The sequence below is a fragment of the Balaenoptera acutorostrata genome, chromosome 20 (assembly GCF_949987535.1).
Source record: "Balaenoptera acutorostrata chromosome 20, mBalAcu1.1, whole genome shotgun sequence".
In the NCBI taxonomy this organism is placed as follows: domain Eukaryota; kingdom Metazoa; phylum Chordata; class Mammalia; order Artiodactyla; family Balaenopteridae; genus Balaenoptera; species Balaenoptera acutorostrata.
In genome coordinates, this window is record NC_080083.1 from 42,533,118 (window position 1) to 42,545,740 (window position 12,623).

At 52.0% G+C, this 12,623-nt stretch overlaps 1 protein-coding gene across 2 annotated transcripts in view; it reads left to right on the top strand.

Moving 5' to 3' along the window:
* LOC103015198 (signal transducer and activator of transcription 5B) overlaps positions 1-12,623 on the top strand; it is a 70,579-nt gene that overhangs the window by 399 nt on the left and 57,557 nt on the right. Inside the window, exon 1 of one of the 2 annotated variants that reach the window (XM_057535922.1) lies at positions 8,988-9,185. The exons of the other annotated variant lie outside the window; for it this stretch is intronic. The gene's annotated coding sequence lies outside the window, so the exon portion shown is untranslated. Of the gene's footprint in view, positions 1-8,987; positions 9,186-12,623 lie in introns of those variants that run through there. 2 annotated transcript variants of the gene reach the window in all.

Genomic DNA, 12,623 nt, shown 5'->3' on the forward strand with positions numbered 1-12,623 from the left:
CGCAGGAGTGGCTGGAGGATGAGGGTGGGAGGGCTGGGAAATCCCGGGCTCCGGAAATCCCAAAGCAGGGCCTCAGTTTTCTCATCTGTAAAAAGGGAGGAGGGAAGGGTTGGACCAGCCTTCCAGCCCTGGCGTTTGTCATCTTTTGAGTCTCTAGATTTAAAAAGTTTAATGTGTGTGTGTGTGTGTGTGTGTGTGTGCGTGTGTGTTTGTGTGGGTTGGGGACACAGCTTTTGTAATCTCAGAGCCAAAGCGTATTGAGGGGAAAGACTGGGGATTCCAGAGAAGGCAGCTCACCCAGGGGGCCCCACCGCCCCTCCTTCCATCACTCCCACCACTGTGCACCCTTGGCTGCAGTAGAAAAAAGAAAGAACCCTGGCAGGCAAATGTTTCAACCCCCTGAAATTATGCAGATAAGAAATGGAGTCCAGAGAGGGGAGGGGGCTTGCATAGGGTCCCACAGTGGGCACAGGGCCTAGTCTGCAGACTCTGGTCCATACATGATCCTGCCTCTCCACTCACCCCAGCCCAGTCACATCTGAGGCTGGTCCTATCTTCGGAAAGTCCAGGGAGGGGTGTCTTGAATCCTCACAAGCTCAGGACTGCCTATATGCCTTGACAGAGCAGGGAACACCCTCCCTGAGCCTTGCCTGGGTCCCAGCCCTGTCCCTGAGAGTCCCCCTACGGGGCCTGTGGAGTTGGGCAAGGCTGCCCTGGAAGCCTTCCATTCCCTTTACCCAGCTTCCCTCTCCTCTGGGGCCGCCCCCGTGCCTGGCAGCTAGTATTGGCAGCACCAAGGGAGGGGCCAGTCTGGCAGCCCACTCACGGCCGGCTGGGCCGAGACCTCATTTACTGGGGGCAGTCATTCCTTCTTGGATCTGCCCTTTTCTCTCCATTCCTTCCCCGCCTCCATGTGCCCCCCCCATCTTCTTACCGCTCACTACTTCCCCACTTTCATTCTTTTAGTTCAGAGAAAACCCGAAGTTTAAAGCTGCAGAAGCTGGATTGTCTCCCCTCCCCACCCCCGACACACTTCCATGTGTGGTCACAGTCTCAGTTGGCAGGATCACAAGGAAAGGAATTGAACACTGTAAAGGGGTTCAAGGGATTGGGGAAAACTTGCTCTAGGGAGGAGGAATCGCAATGCCTCTCCCTCTTTCCTTCCTCTACTCTGTGCAACGGATCTGGCAGGGGAGGGTCTGACACACAGCTAGGGGCTCACCTGGAGTGACAGCCAAGTGTCAGAGCTGGAAAAAAACCGTAAAGATGATTTTACAAACGGGGAAACAGAGGCTGGAGAGGGAAAGTGACCCGGTCAGTGTCACAAGGACACAGTGGGTGGGCCCGATGTGGCACCTGTGCCCTCCAGCCTCTCACTGCGGGCAGGTGGCTAAGTCAGTCAGTGGGAGCAGATTCCTTGAGTTTCCAAGTCCTCTGAGCCACGTCTGGAAGGCAGAGGACCACCCTTGCCATGCAACCGCATCTGGGCATCTGGAAAGGGTGGGATGGGGATGCCAGCTTCAGAGTGGGGGCCCTGCCTGCCCCCTTCCAGGCAGTCGCCTCTCCAGCCTCCTCCCCAGGGCCTGCTGGGGCCTGCTGCTCCATCTGGCAGCCCCGCGCACCAAACATCTGGCTGGATGGGACTGGGCTTGGCTAGGGGGGTGGGTCCTCCTGGGTCCTAAAAAAAAGCTAGCATTGGGGTGCCCGTGAACAAAACTGGAGGGATTGGCCTAAAAGGGTGTGCCCCGGTGCCTTCAGAGCTCTCACATGCCCCCCTCTTCCCCTTGTGTCCAATGGCGACAGCTGTTTCCCTGCACCTCTGGATCTCTCCCCGTTTGGCCTCTCTGTGAGGCCCTGAATTCGGGTGTCCTTTGTTGCATGTTTCTTCCTCTTGCTTTTTGATTCTCCTTTTGATTCTTTCTCTCTAAGTCTCTGTCTGGGTCTCTGTTTGATGCTGCCTGGGTTGCTCTCCATTTCATTGTGCCTCTGTTCTCCTTTTGAGATGCAGTGGGAGGGGAGGAGCTTTGGAGCTTTCCCAGGATGGGCAAAGGCCAACCAAGAGAGTGGAGGAGGGAAGGGTGTCAGAGTTAGGCTGGGGGCAGAGGTGACTGTGGTTAGGGCTCCGTATAACGCAACTACCCGGAACTGTCAAATTTGGGGTTTCTTTTTGCTTTCAGTCCCCTGGTTTGGTCTCTGCTATTTCCCACCACAAAGCAAAGCACCCTGGTGGTTTTACGGGCCCAGACTATAGAGGAGAAAACTGAGGCGTAGAGAATGGGGGCTTCAGGAAGATCAGAAACCTCCTCGCGTCTAGACTGAGCCGGGGTCCTAGGCTGCCACCCCTAACTGCCCCTCATCCCCAATTCCAAGTCACAGCATTACATGGGGAAGGAAGAAGGATTAAAAAACATTCTCACAGGAAGACATTCCCCAAAAGCAGACTGGCTGCATTTTAATAGGAATCATAATAATCCCTAGCCTAGTCTGTAGTTCACACTCTACGCACATATCTTGAACCGAATCATGGCGTATTCACGTACAAACGTGGTTGAATTCTTCAACTCAATTGATCTTTGCAACAACCTTGAAGGTAGGCAGAACCAGAATTTCCCCCTTTGATTAGTCCAGGAAAGAGTCCTGTCCACAGCAGTCTGGCCAGTAAATGCACAGCTGGCATCAGGATCCAAGTTGCCCGGCTCTGTGGGCAGGATCTCCGTACAACCTTTTGTAATTTTCCCTACCCTGAGCGCACACCGTAGTCTTCACTCTAGCGCACGGTTGTTTTGTGGCCTCCATCGCTACGCTGGTCCCTGCCCCTGCTCTGTTGAATGAGGCAGTGTGACCTGTGTGTTACACAGAGGTGGGTTTGAGTTCCACAGGAAGGGAACAATGATCCCAAGTCCTGTTTCTGGCCCTTGGAGACCAGGTTAGGTGAAGGAGGCCCTGCTGATGTCCCTACCTTGGGGAGAACAGATTGAGGTCACCTTGACCTAACCGTCCCTGGGGGCGAGGGGAGATGGTACAGAGATGCCTTTGTCTCCTCTGCTCCAAGTCCCTTCTTCAAGGAGAGTTCCTGTTGTGTGGGAGCCAGAGGGGAGGTGGGGGGGTGAAGAACCTTCCCAAGAAAGCTAGAGGTGTTCCAGGAAGTATCTCCGCGCCCCAGCAGAGCGGGAACGGCCAAAGCTGAAGCCCGTGGGCTCTTAAGCATACTGTTTCACCCCCGCCCTGCCTCTGTGGGGACCGTCCACCTCTCTCCAGCCCCCACACTTAAGGCTCCTGGAAGGGGGGACCACAGGCCTATGCCCAGCACATACCGCACCTCCGAGACCAGTGTCCCTGCCTCTCCCGGAATCTTCTCACCCTGGTACCTCCCTATGGAAATGCTGCCCGTTCCTGTCCCTGAAGACAGAGTAGCACCTAGGGAGGGTGTACATGCACCATGAGGAATCCGGTGGGAATTCGGGTCCCGGGGCAGCCTGTCCCCCCTTCCTGCCCCGTCCCCTGTCCTCTACCACTCTTCAGGGAAGTCAACTTACAGTGAAGTCACCAAGGGAACACGAGGCCTTTCAGCCTGAGGCATAGCGACTGTCCTCTGTTTCTGGGAACAGAGTGAAGGGAGGGGTGCGGGACTGACCCGGTGAGTAGGAGGGGGAAAGCCGGCCTTCCTTTGCTCAGCTGCCCTGTCCACCTGCCTTGGGAGAGAAGCTTGCAGGACAGGGAGAGGAGGGGGTGAAATGTCTGGGCTGAGCACACGTTCCCTAGTAAGGAAGGCAGAGAGGAGTCCACCTTCCTGGCGGCTGGGGTAGGCCTGGGACAGAGGAGAGACAGGCCACGAGCACTGAGCTGGGCAGGTGATAGGCCTGTTGGCTGTCCTGAGCAGCCCTGGATCAGGTCTGGCTCCCATCCTCATCCCCAATAACTACCAGGCCCCTCTTCCCGCTGAGCTACTTTCTCCTCCTTCCAGCCCAACAAGAAATCTTTTGTGTCTTAGCCTGCGCAGTATGGACCTCAAGCCCTCTGGGTGTTATGTGAGAGAGGGGTTGTGCATCTCCTTCCCCCCCATCCCCCATCACTCTGCCACTTTTCTTTGTTATGACCTGAGGAGGTTCCTTGCTCTCCAGCCCAGTTTCCCATTGTTCCAGTTTATTGCAGGCACAAACCCACCCACATCTTCCCTGCCTGCTCCCAGCCTCCAAAATCAGTTCCCCAGCCCCAGAAGCCAGTGGGGGATATGAAGTCAAAATGAAGACTGGTCCAATGCCCCATCCCCTCCTTATTGGCTACTGGCCTGGTCTTCATTTGCTGCTGTGATGGACCCCAAACACCAGCCTTCCCTTCACTCTGTGCTTCAGCCATGCGGTTCCCCCAGTGCACTGACCTCTCTCAACTCCAAGCCTTTGCTGCCTCCATTGCCTCTACCTGGAAGGCCATTCCTCCCTTAGCCATCTGGTAACATCTTCCTCATCTTTCATAGGGTCAGTGTGGCAGAGGGGAAGACACAGAGGCTTTGGACATCAGACACTCAACGGATAGGAAGGGCCTCAGAATGGAGGTTTGTCACAGCCAGTGGATCAGAGGGGGCTCTGTCGGTGCCAGGGCTTGATTCTGCCAGAGTGTGGGCAGCAAAAAGAGCTGAGTTAGATCTCGTTCCGAATCCCAGCTTTGCCAACGTAGCAGCTGTGTGACCTGAAACTACTTTACTTCTTTGAAAGGCAGACCTGACTCTGCTGTGTGACTCCAGGCACATGAGTCTGCCTCTCTGAGCTGAGTGGCCTGTTTTGTAAAAGAAGGACAGCAAGACTCACCTCCTCGGATTGCTGTGAAGACTCACTCACAAGAGCCGAGCACATAGTAAGTAGTTGCTCAGGGACCTTAGCCAGTAGAGCTAGGTATTTTCTCCTCTGCCCTCCTGGAGCTCCTCAATCCTGTATTGCTAGGCCTCTTCTTATGGCTCTAACTAGTTGCCTAAAGGGCTGTGTCTTACTGCTTGGTTTGTCATAGTGGCTTCATAAATACTGCTGGATTAATGAAGGTCCCTAAAACAGCACAGGGCTTCCCCAAGCTCTGACAGCTCAGGGGTTCCCTTTCTCTAGTGCAGACCCCTGTTTCCCTTTCACACATCCTGACTCACAGCACCCAGAAGGCTCTCTCCTCTGCTGCCCTGGCCTCTGCCGGCTCTGGTCCTACTGACCTGCTTTCCCACCCATGGCAGCAGTAGCCTCATCTTTGCCTGGTGCTGGGCTGACTTCTGAGTTCTTAACCCACCCGGGAAGCCAGGAAATTACTGGCTGGAGTGACACTCTGCTCCCTCGTATTTGTCAGCCCCACCCTCTCTGGATGCTACAGCATTGCCCCAGGACTCTGGATGGAAAGGGCATGATGACCCCATCCCAGGAGGCGGGGGTTGGCGGGGGTGGGGGGGGTGCCTCGGGCTTTCCAGAGAGCCCTCCCTTTAACTCTGGCTGGAAGGGAGCCCAGACAGGTGAGGCACACAGGAGCAAGACAGGGAGTGCGAAAGAATCTCCAGGTCTGCAAGGACCTTCACATCCATCACCCACATCCCACATACCAACCACCGCACCCCCTGCCAGCTCCCTCCTAGCCCAGCAAGCTGGCTGCGGAAAAGAAAGAGAATACTCATTTATCAAGTGCCTTGCACAAGCCAGGCATGATGCTTTCACAAACACTCTCTCTCTACTTTTTACTTTGAAAAAATGTTCACGTTCCCAATGTTTTAATAGGTAGCATAGGACATGAGACAAAACTCAGAAGATTTAAAAGGATATACGGTGAATAGTTAGTCTCTCTCCTTTCCTGTTCCTCAGGTCCCTTCCACAAGGGCAACTACAGTTACTACAGGCTTGTGTGTACTCCCAGAAAGAGTCTATACGTTTACAAACATAACTTATACCTTCTATGAGTTACACATGAGGGAAACTGAGGCCCTCAGAGAGATGTAGTACTTTGACTCAGGTCACACAGCAGCTAAATTGGCAGAGCTGGGATTTGGAACCAGATACCCTTGTAAAACTCGGCTCTTTTCTCTGCCTGTGCTCTGGCAGAAGTAAGCCCTGGTACTGACAGAGCCCCCATGAACCACTGGCTATGACAAACCTCCATTCTGGGGCCTTGGAGATGTCTCTGCTTCCTGTCTGCTGAGCGCCCGAGGCTCCAGGGGCCTGTATTGACTTAATAGGGAGGAAGCACCCCCCTATGGAAGAAGGAAAGTTCCCGCAGGTGTCCTTTTGTGGCTGCTGTGTGGTCGGGACCAATCTGATTCCCGAGGTACAGAGAGTTCTGGAGAGAGAAGCCACATGAGTGTGGGTCTCTGGCTAGAGGGGATCGTGGTTGTGATTTCAACTACCTTTCCAGAAAATAGCCTCATGATCTGCCTGTGGCTGGGCAGGGCTGAGGGAGGATGGGAAGCATGGGGGCTTCTCTGCGGAAGCCACGTGCTGTTGCATGCGAGCAAGGAGAGGAGGCTGGGGTTAGCCCCTGGTGCAGAGTAGAAGGGATGCCTGGACAGGGCTGCCCACCAGACTTCCAGGCTCTCCCTCAAGCCTCTCTCTCTCATGCGTCAGGCCAGGGTGGGCTAAGAGATGACCCCAACTCTCTGACCAGTGGACATCTCTGCATTTGCAACGATGTCTCTGGCAGCTTCCCATATGGGCTCTCTGTAGGGTCTTTCTGGATCCTACCTTCCCATTCAGTTTCTTTCTTTCTAGGACTCCTTCTGTGTCACGTCTCAGTCTGGTGTCCCCTCAACTTAGGGGACTATGTCCCTGAGGCCCTGGGAGAGCCAGGAGACCCAGGTAGGGTCTCACCTCATGTGAACTGGAAGTAGGGAGAGGTAGGTGTTGGATGGGCCTTCCACTCCCAGGTTGACAACATTCCTGTTCTGTGGAGGTAGTCACCAGAACATTCTGTCCTTGGTGTCTATGCACGCAGCCAGCCAGATCTAGCTGGGTGCCTAGTGGTCAGTCACAGATGTGCTATGAGACGTACCTGCCCTGCCCTCCCAGCATTCAGACTCGCACCCTGCTGCCACTGATGACCAGCAGCCAAGGCAACTGGATTGAGTCCTAGACCTGACCAGTCCTAGGAAGAAGGGTGTAAATCTTAGCTGTTACTAAAAACAATAATAATAATTAACAGCCCTATAGTGCTTTACAGCATTCGAAGCACTTTACATGTACTAACTCACTTAATTCTCACAACAATGCTCTGAGGTAGGTCCTATTAATGTCACTATATTACAGTGAGGAAATCAAGGCAAAAAGCTTGCTCCAGGTTGCATGGCTCAAGGAGCTGACCGTGAGTCTGGTTCTAGATTCTGTGCTTTTAATTACTATGCAGTCCTCCTGGTTTCCATTTCTATTCCTAGAGTGTAGGGTTTGTTCTTCAAATATTTATTGAGTGTCTGCTCTGGGCTGGGCACTGGGTGGGAACATTTAAAGGTGAATGGGATATTGTGTGCCACTGGGGGTAGAGAGACATGTAAACAAGAAATTGTCCTTCAGCACGAGAGGTGCCACAATAGGGGCCTAAATGTGTGGTTGGAAACAGGGAGGGCGAGGTTCGTACTGCCTGGAGCAAGCATCACCGAAGGGCAGACGCTGAGTGGCAGGAGGACATTCCAGGCAGAAGGAACGGCATGTGTGCAGGTATGAAAGTTTACAAGAAAGAGAAATGTGGTGTGCCTAAGTGTTGAAACCTCCTGGGCAGTAACTGTCAGAGGGGTTGCCAGAGAGCTCAGGGCTGGTGCTTCCGTCCAGCTTCCTGCCCCAGCCTGTCCTCCTGCTCTGGCCTCCAAGCTCCCGGTACCTACTCTGTGCAAAGCACCGTGCCAGGTGTTGGCTCAGAATGTGGGATAAAAGCAGTAGCCTGGGTGGGGGAGAAAGAGTTTGTGATCAGCTGCAGACACAAAGATCTTTGTGGCTGGTGTTATTTTGGAGGTGAAGGGAAGGCTGCTGGGAAGAGCTGCTAAAGGAGGATTATGGGAGAACATGAGGACTTGCAGATCTTGGTCATCTCTGGACAGGAGGATTTTCAGATTGTAGGGAAGGGACGCTCTGTGTGCATCTGTGGGGTCCTTCTTCTTTTGCCCCTGCAACTGGGTTTCTGGAGATCTGACATGTCTTGCTTTGGTGCTGGCCCTTGGAGGGTTGCCAGGGAAACCATTGGCCAGCTCCAGAGATGTAGCGAGAGGAGAGTGGGTGACTCAGGCTGCCTTCTCAGACACTGCACCCCCTCCCCATTACATGGAAAAGGCTCTCAGAGACTCCCTTTCTTCTGGATCCTTCAGAGCTGGTCCTGCTTATTCTTCTTCCTCCGGATAGAGGAGATAGTCCCTCCCGTAGCTTCACTGGTGGGAGCTAGCAAGATTCCCCCGAGAGGGAAATGGTCTCAGACCCCCTTGTCCCCCATAGATTCACTCTGGAACAGTGGATGGATCTACTCGGCAAGGGCCAGTTGTAAACTCCTGCTGCGTCCCTTCAGGCTTTCCGCTTGCTCTTCCGTGTGGTAAGCGGCAGGAGCCCAGGCTGAAACGCCCTCCAGGGAGCAAACCCGGGACAATTATTGATGGGGCAGCGATGGACTTCTGACCTCAGCCTGGGAGGGACTGGACCCGAAACGCGGACCTCAGCCCGGGCGAAGGCAGGTGGGCGGGCCGCAGAGGGGTGTGCCAATCAACAAGACCACAACAGTCGGGCCAGCAGACCCCACCCAAACAAAGCAGCATGTGCTCGAGGCCCGCGGACCCGGCCCGGGAGCCAAGCGGCCAAGCCGCCCCCGCTCCGCGAAGAGGGGCTGCGCGCGGCGCCGGCCCCCCAGAGCGCGCTGAGGGGGTTCCGGACCTCTCCAGGGCGGCCGCGGGGTGGGGGCCGAGGGACCACGGGGCTCGCGAGCGCGCGCCGGGCGGAACCAGGAAGCGGCGCGCGCTGGCGCGGGGCGCGCTCGAGGCTGCGGACGACGCGCGCGGCCGGGCCTCCTCGCGCGAGCGGCGCGCGCGCCCCCGTGGGCCCGGGCAAGAGGAGAGTCGGCGGCCGGAGCCGTCACCCTGGGCTGGACCGAGCGCAGGCGACTAAGCGCGGCGGCCCGGCCGAGGGAGGGAGAGAGCGAGCGGGCGGGCGAGCCAGAGAGCGGACGGGAGGCAGCCGCTGGCGCCTGAGGGGCCAAGCGAGGTAGGAGCTGCGGGGCCAGCCCGGAGCTCGGGGCCCGCGGAGGGAGGCCGGGGAGCCGGCCCGGGCGGGGCCCCGCGACCCGGCCGCCCAGACGCCCGGCAGGGCCGCGCTGCGCCGCCGCCATCGCTCCCTGGGCCGGGAGGACGGACGCGGGGACCGCGCCGCTGGGTGAGGGGGGCCACGGGGGGCGAAGGCTGGGGGCGGGCGAGGGGCGTCGTGCTGAGGCTGCGGCGGGCCGGAAGGGGTAGAGGGCAGAGACCGTGCGTGCGCGTGTGTCGGGGTGGGCTGCCGTCGGCCCCCTCACACCTTCGTGTTGCAGTTCGGAATAGCGCCCGCCGGCTCCTCGCTTTTCTCCCTTTTTCGAAGGAGGTATCTGCGACTCCTGGGGGTGGGATGAGACCGGTGGTGCCCGGTGGGGTGGGGGTTTTAGCCAAGCTTCAAGGAACAGCGCCTTATAAGGAGTCCAGACAACAAATACGAACGTTTCGATCAGGCTCGGGGGTGCAGAATCCCTCATCAGGACCCGCCAGGCCCCGGCTTGTGCGTGTGGCTGTGGACGCAGTGCGTTCTTTTTTTCTAGCCAGGGATAAAGAGTTAAAAAGTGCTCCTGGTGTTGGGGGTAGATACGCAGCGTCGGAAGGGGAGTCGTTGTGTCACCAAAGCTGGTCTGAGGCTAAAGGAATCTGGCAAGATGGTCAGGCAGATCAAAGAGGAAAGAACTTGTGTGGAGCAAGAGGCGTTTGCAGACACTTGTAGCCAGCAGTGATGGAAAAGGCGAAGAAGAAAAACAAGCGCCAGCTTTTAGGAAGAGGGGCTTAATGAGAACCACAAGAACTTTAAGGGCAAAAAGAGATAGCGATCCTCTCTTTCCCAAAGAGCCATGCCAGATCTTTTTCTTCTTGACCCCTCTGATCCTGTCATTGTATGTGATACCGTCGTATCAAATAAATAGTGCTCAGAGTGGGTCGTAGAATGTTAGAGCTGGAAAGGACCGCGGCGGTAATGCTACATTTTTTTATTGTACAAATGAGGAAACTGAGGCCAGATAGGTGGAGCGACTGGCCTGCTCCGTTCGCTCAGCTGTTTAGAAACTGAAATGTCGGTCTGAAGACTCTCAGATTAGTGCTCTTCCCGAAGCACAGAGAAGCAGTAGATATTTGCCTAAACACAGTTCCATAAATTGTCTCTGGAATGTCCTCGGGGAATGCCCCTTGAAAGGGCTAGTGTGTCACCAGATTATTAAACTGAGCTTAGGTCTTTTTTTCAGTCTTCAAATGGTGTTTATCATCCGCTTGTATCTTAGGTTTCCAAAGGGCTTGGATAGCCGCCTGGGCCATAATAAGCTTTCAGCTGTTGAGTATATTATCTCAATTTTGTTATCGTTCAAATAATAGAACTTTGCCTCTTTCCTCAACATTATTCTGTTATTGTTTATTTGTTTATAGTATGTTGGTTACATTGTTCATATTCATTGGCTATAGTTCTTAGAAGAGGATGTATTTTATTTAGTGTGCCAGTCATCTTTTTCTAATTTCATAACACTAGGAACATTAGATCAGTTCTGATAGTATCAAATGGTGGAATTCTATTGATTGACTTTATTTCAAGGCTTTGGGTTTTTTTTGTTTGTTTTGGTACCAATTTCCATCTCTTGGAAGATCACAGTTAGAATTGATAGTGTAAATGGGAAAAGGGGGCTGCCGATTTTAAGAAAATTTATTATGTGACAGTTTGCGATGTCTGTTGGTCTAACCAAAACAGCACCACACCTTTGGTCAGGTAAGTGTTATCTAGTAGATTACTTGTTTTCTGTGGCCGTTGGAAGATGAAAATTTCAAGCATCTGGTTGAGACACAGGGAAGGAATGGAGAGATCTTTTTTAAAAAAGCAAAACATCAGAAAAAAACACAAGAGGTGATTTCTATCACAAGCAGTTTGGTTATTGCATAACTTGGAGCTAAACTGCACAAAATCTTTGCTGTATACCCAGCTAAATAAATTATCCCCCCCCTTCTCACTAGTCAGGATTCACATTTTTGCCCACAGGCTATTAGTATGGATTATGTTAAAAAATTTAAGGTGTCTATGTTTCTTAAATGGGTACTTCATGATATATATGATGGAAGGGGGAAAAAGTGTTATCCTTGTTTGGAGTGTTACAACATGTATATTTTGGTCAGCACTTCCTATTGTGCCCCAACTTCTCGTTTCATCTTCATTTTCTTGCTCTCAATTGATTTTTTAAAAATTTTATTTACATATGCAAAAACCACATCAGGGCTAGTAAAAAGCATCATTTGTTGCTCTTTGGGTACTTATGTCCATTTGTTTCAAGTTATATTGTTATGTTAAAATTATTTCAAATTATATTGAAGTCATTTGTGGTTTGTGTTAAGTATATGTTTATAAATGTGCTTGTGGTGGTTCATTTGGCTTATTTTTGTGTAGGTAATAGAGGTAGTCATAAAAGCAAGGTGTTATAAATAGGTAAATAATATGCTCAAGATTAGATTGCAGGTTGAAGGTAGAATCAGAGGAAGCTTAACTCTTCTAGTGCCCTACAAACATGTATGTATCTCATGAAGTATTCACAGATTTCTGGACTACCAGTGACACATATTTCCTCCCTTCTGTTAGAGTGTAGATTACCACATTATTCCTACAAAAGGAAGCAGAAAACCTCCTGTTTTTTATTAATGTGTTTTGAGCATTTGAAACTTATTCTTTTAAAAAGTTATGACATTTCTAGGTTACTGATCTCTTCGGAAGAATATCCTTTTACTGCATGATAAACTATCAAAATACGTTGACTCTGGCACTTCTTAATAAAAATAATGTTTAAAAGTTTGTTCGAAAGTATCACTGTCCCCAGTTTTGTGTGGTGTTTAAAGGAAAAGATTTTTCTTTAAATCTGAGCTTTGTTAATAGAACCGTTCTAAAATCAGAAGTATTTTTTTCCCCTGCAGTGTTGGAAAAACAACAGTTTTATGCTTATTTCTAGGAATAAGAAAGTCAAATTTAAAAATCTAGTTTCCATTGATCAGACAGTTTCTTGTACACTTAAATTGTGAGCATCACAGTGATTAAATTTTTTAATTGCGTTCTGTTAATTGTCATGTCTTTATTTTAAGTAGCCTGTTTACATTGGGTGTTTTCTTATTAGTGATGATCCTTTACTATTAAAAAACCTAAGCCAGTTTGGAGAGGACTTTACATATCTAAGTCTATTCTATTTTTACTAATCAAAGAGAGGAGTAATTTACACGTGTTCAACTTTTAGTTGAACGAGACCCTCACTTTTGGTGGTTTCAGGGTTTTAGATGACGTTTTATTACTTTTGTTAGTTTGGTCACACCCGTGACTTCCTTGGAAGGTATCTTTGAAGTTTGGTTTCCTTTTTTTTTTAAATGGTAATATTGGGGTGGGGGTGCTTCCTGT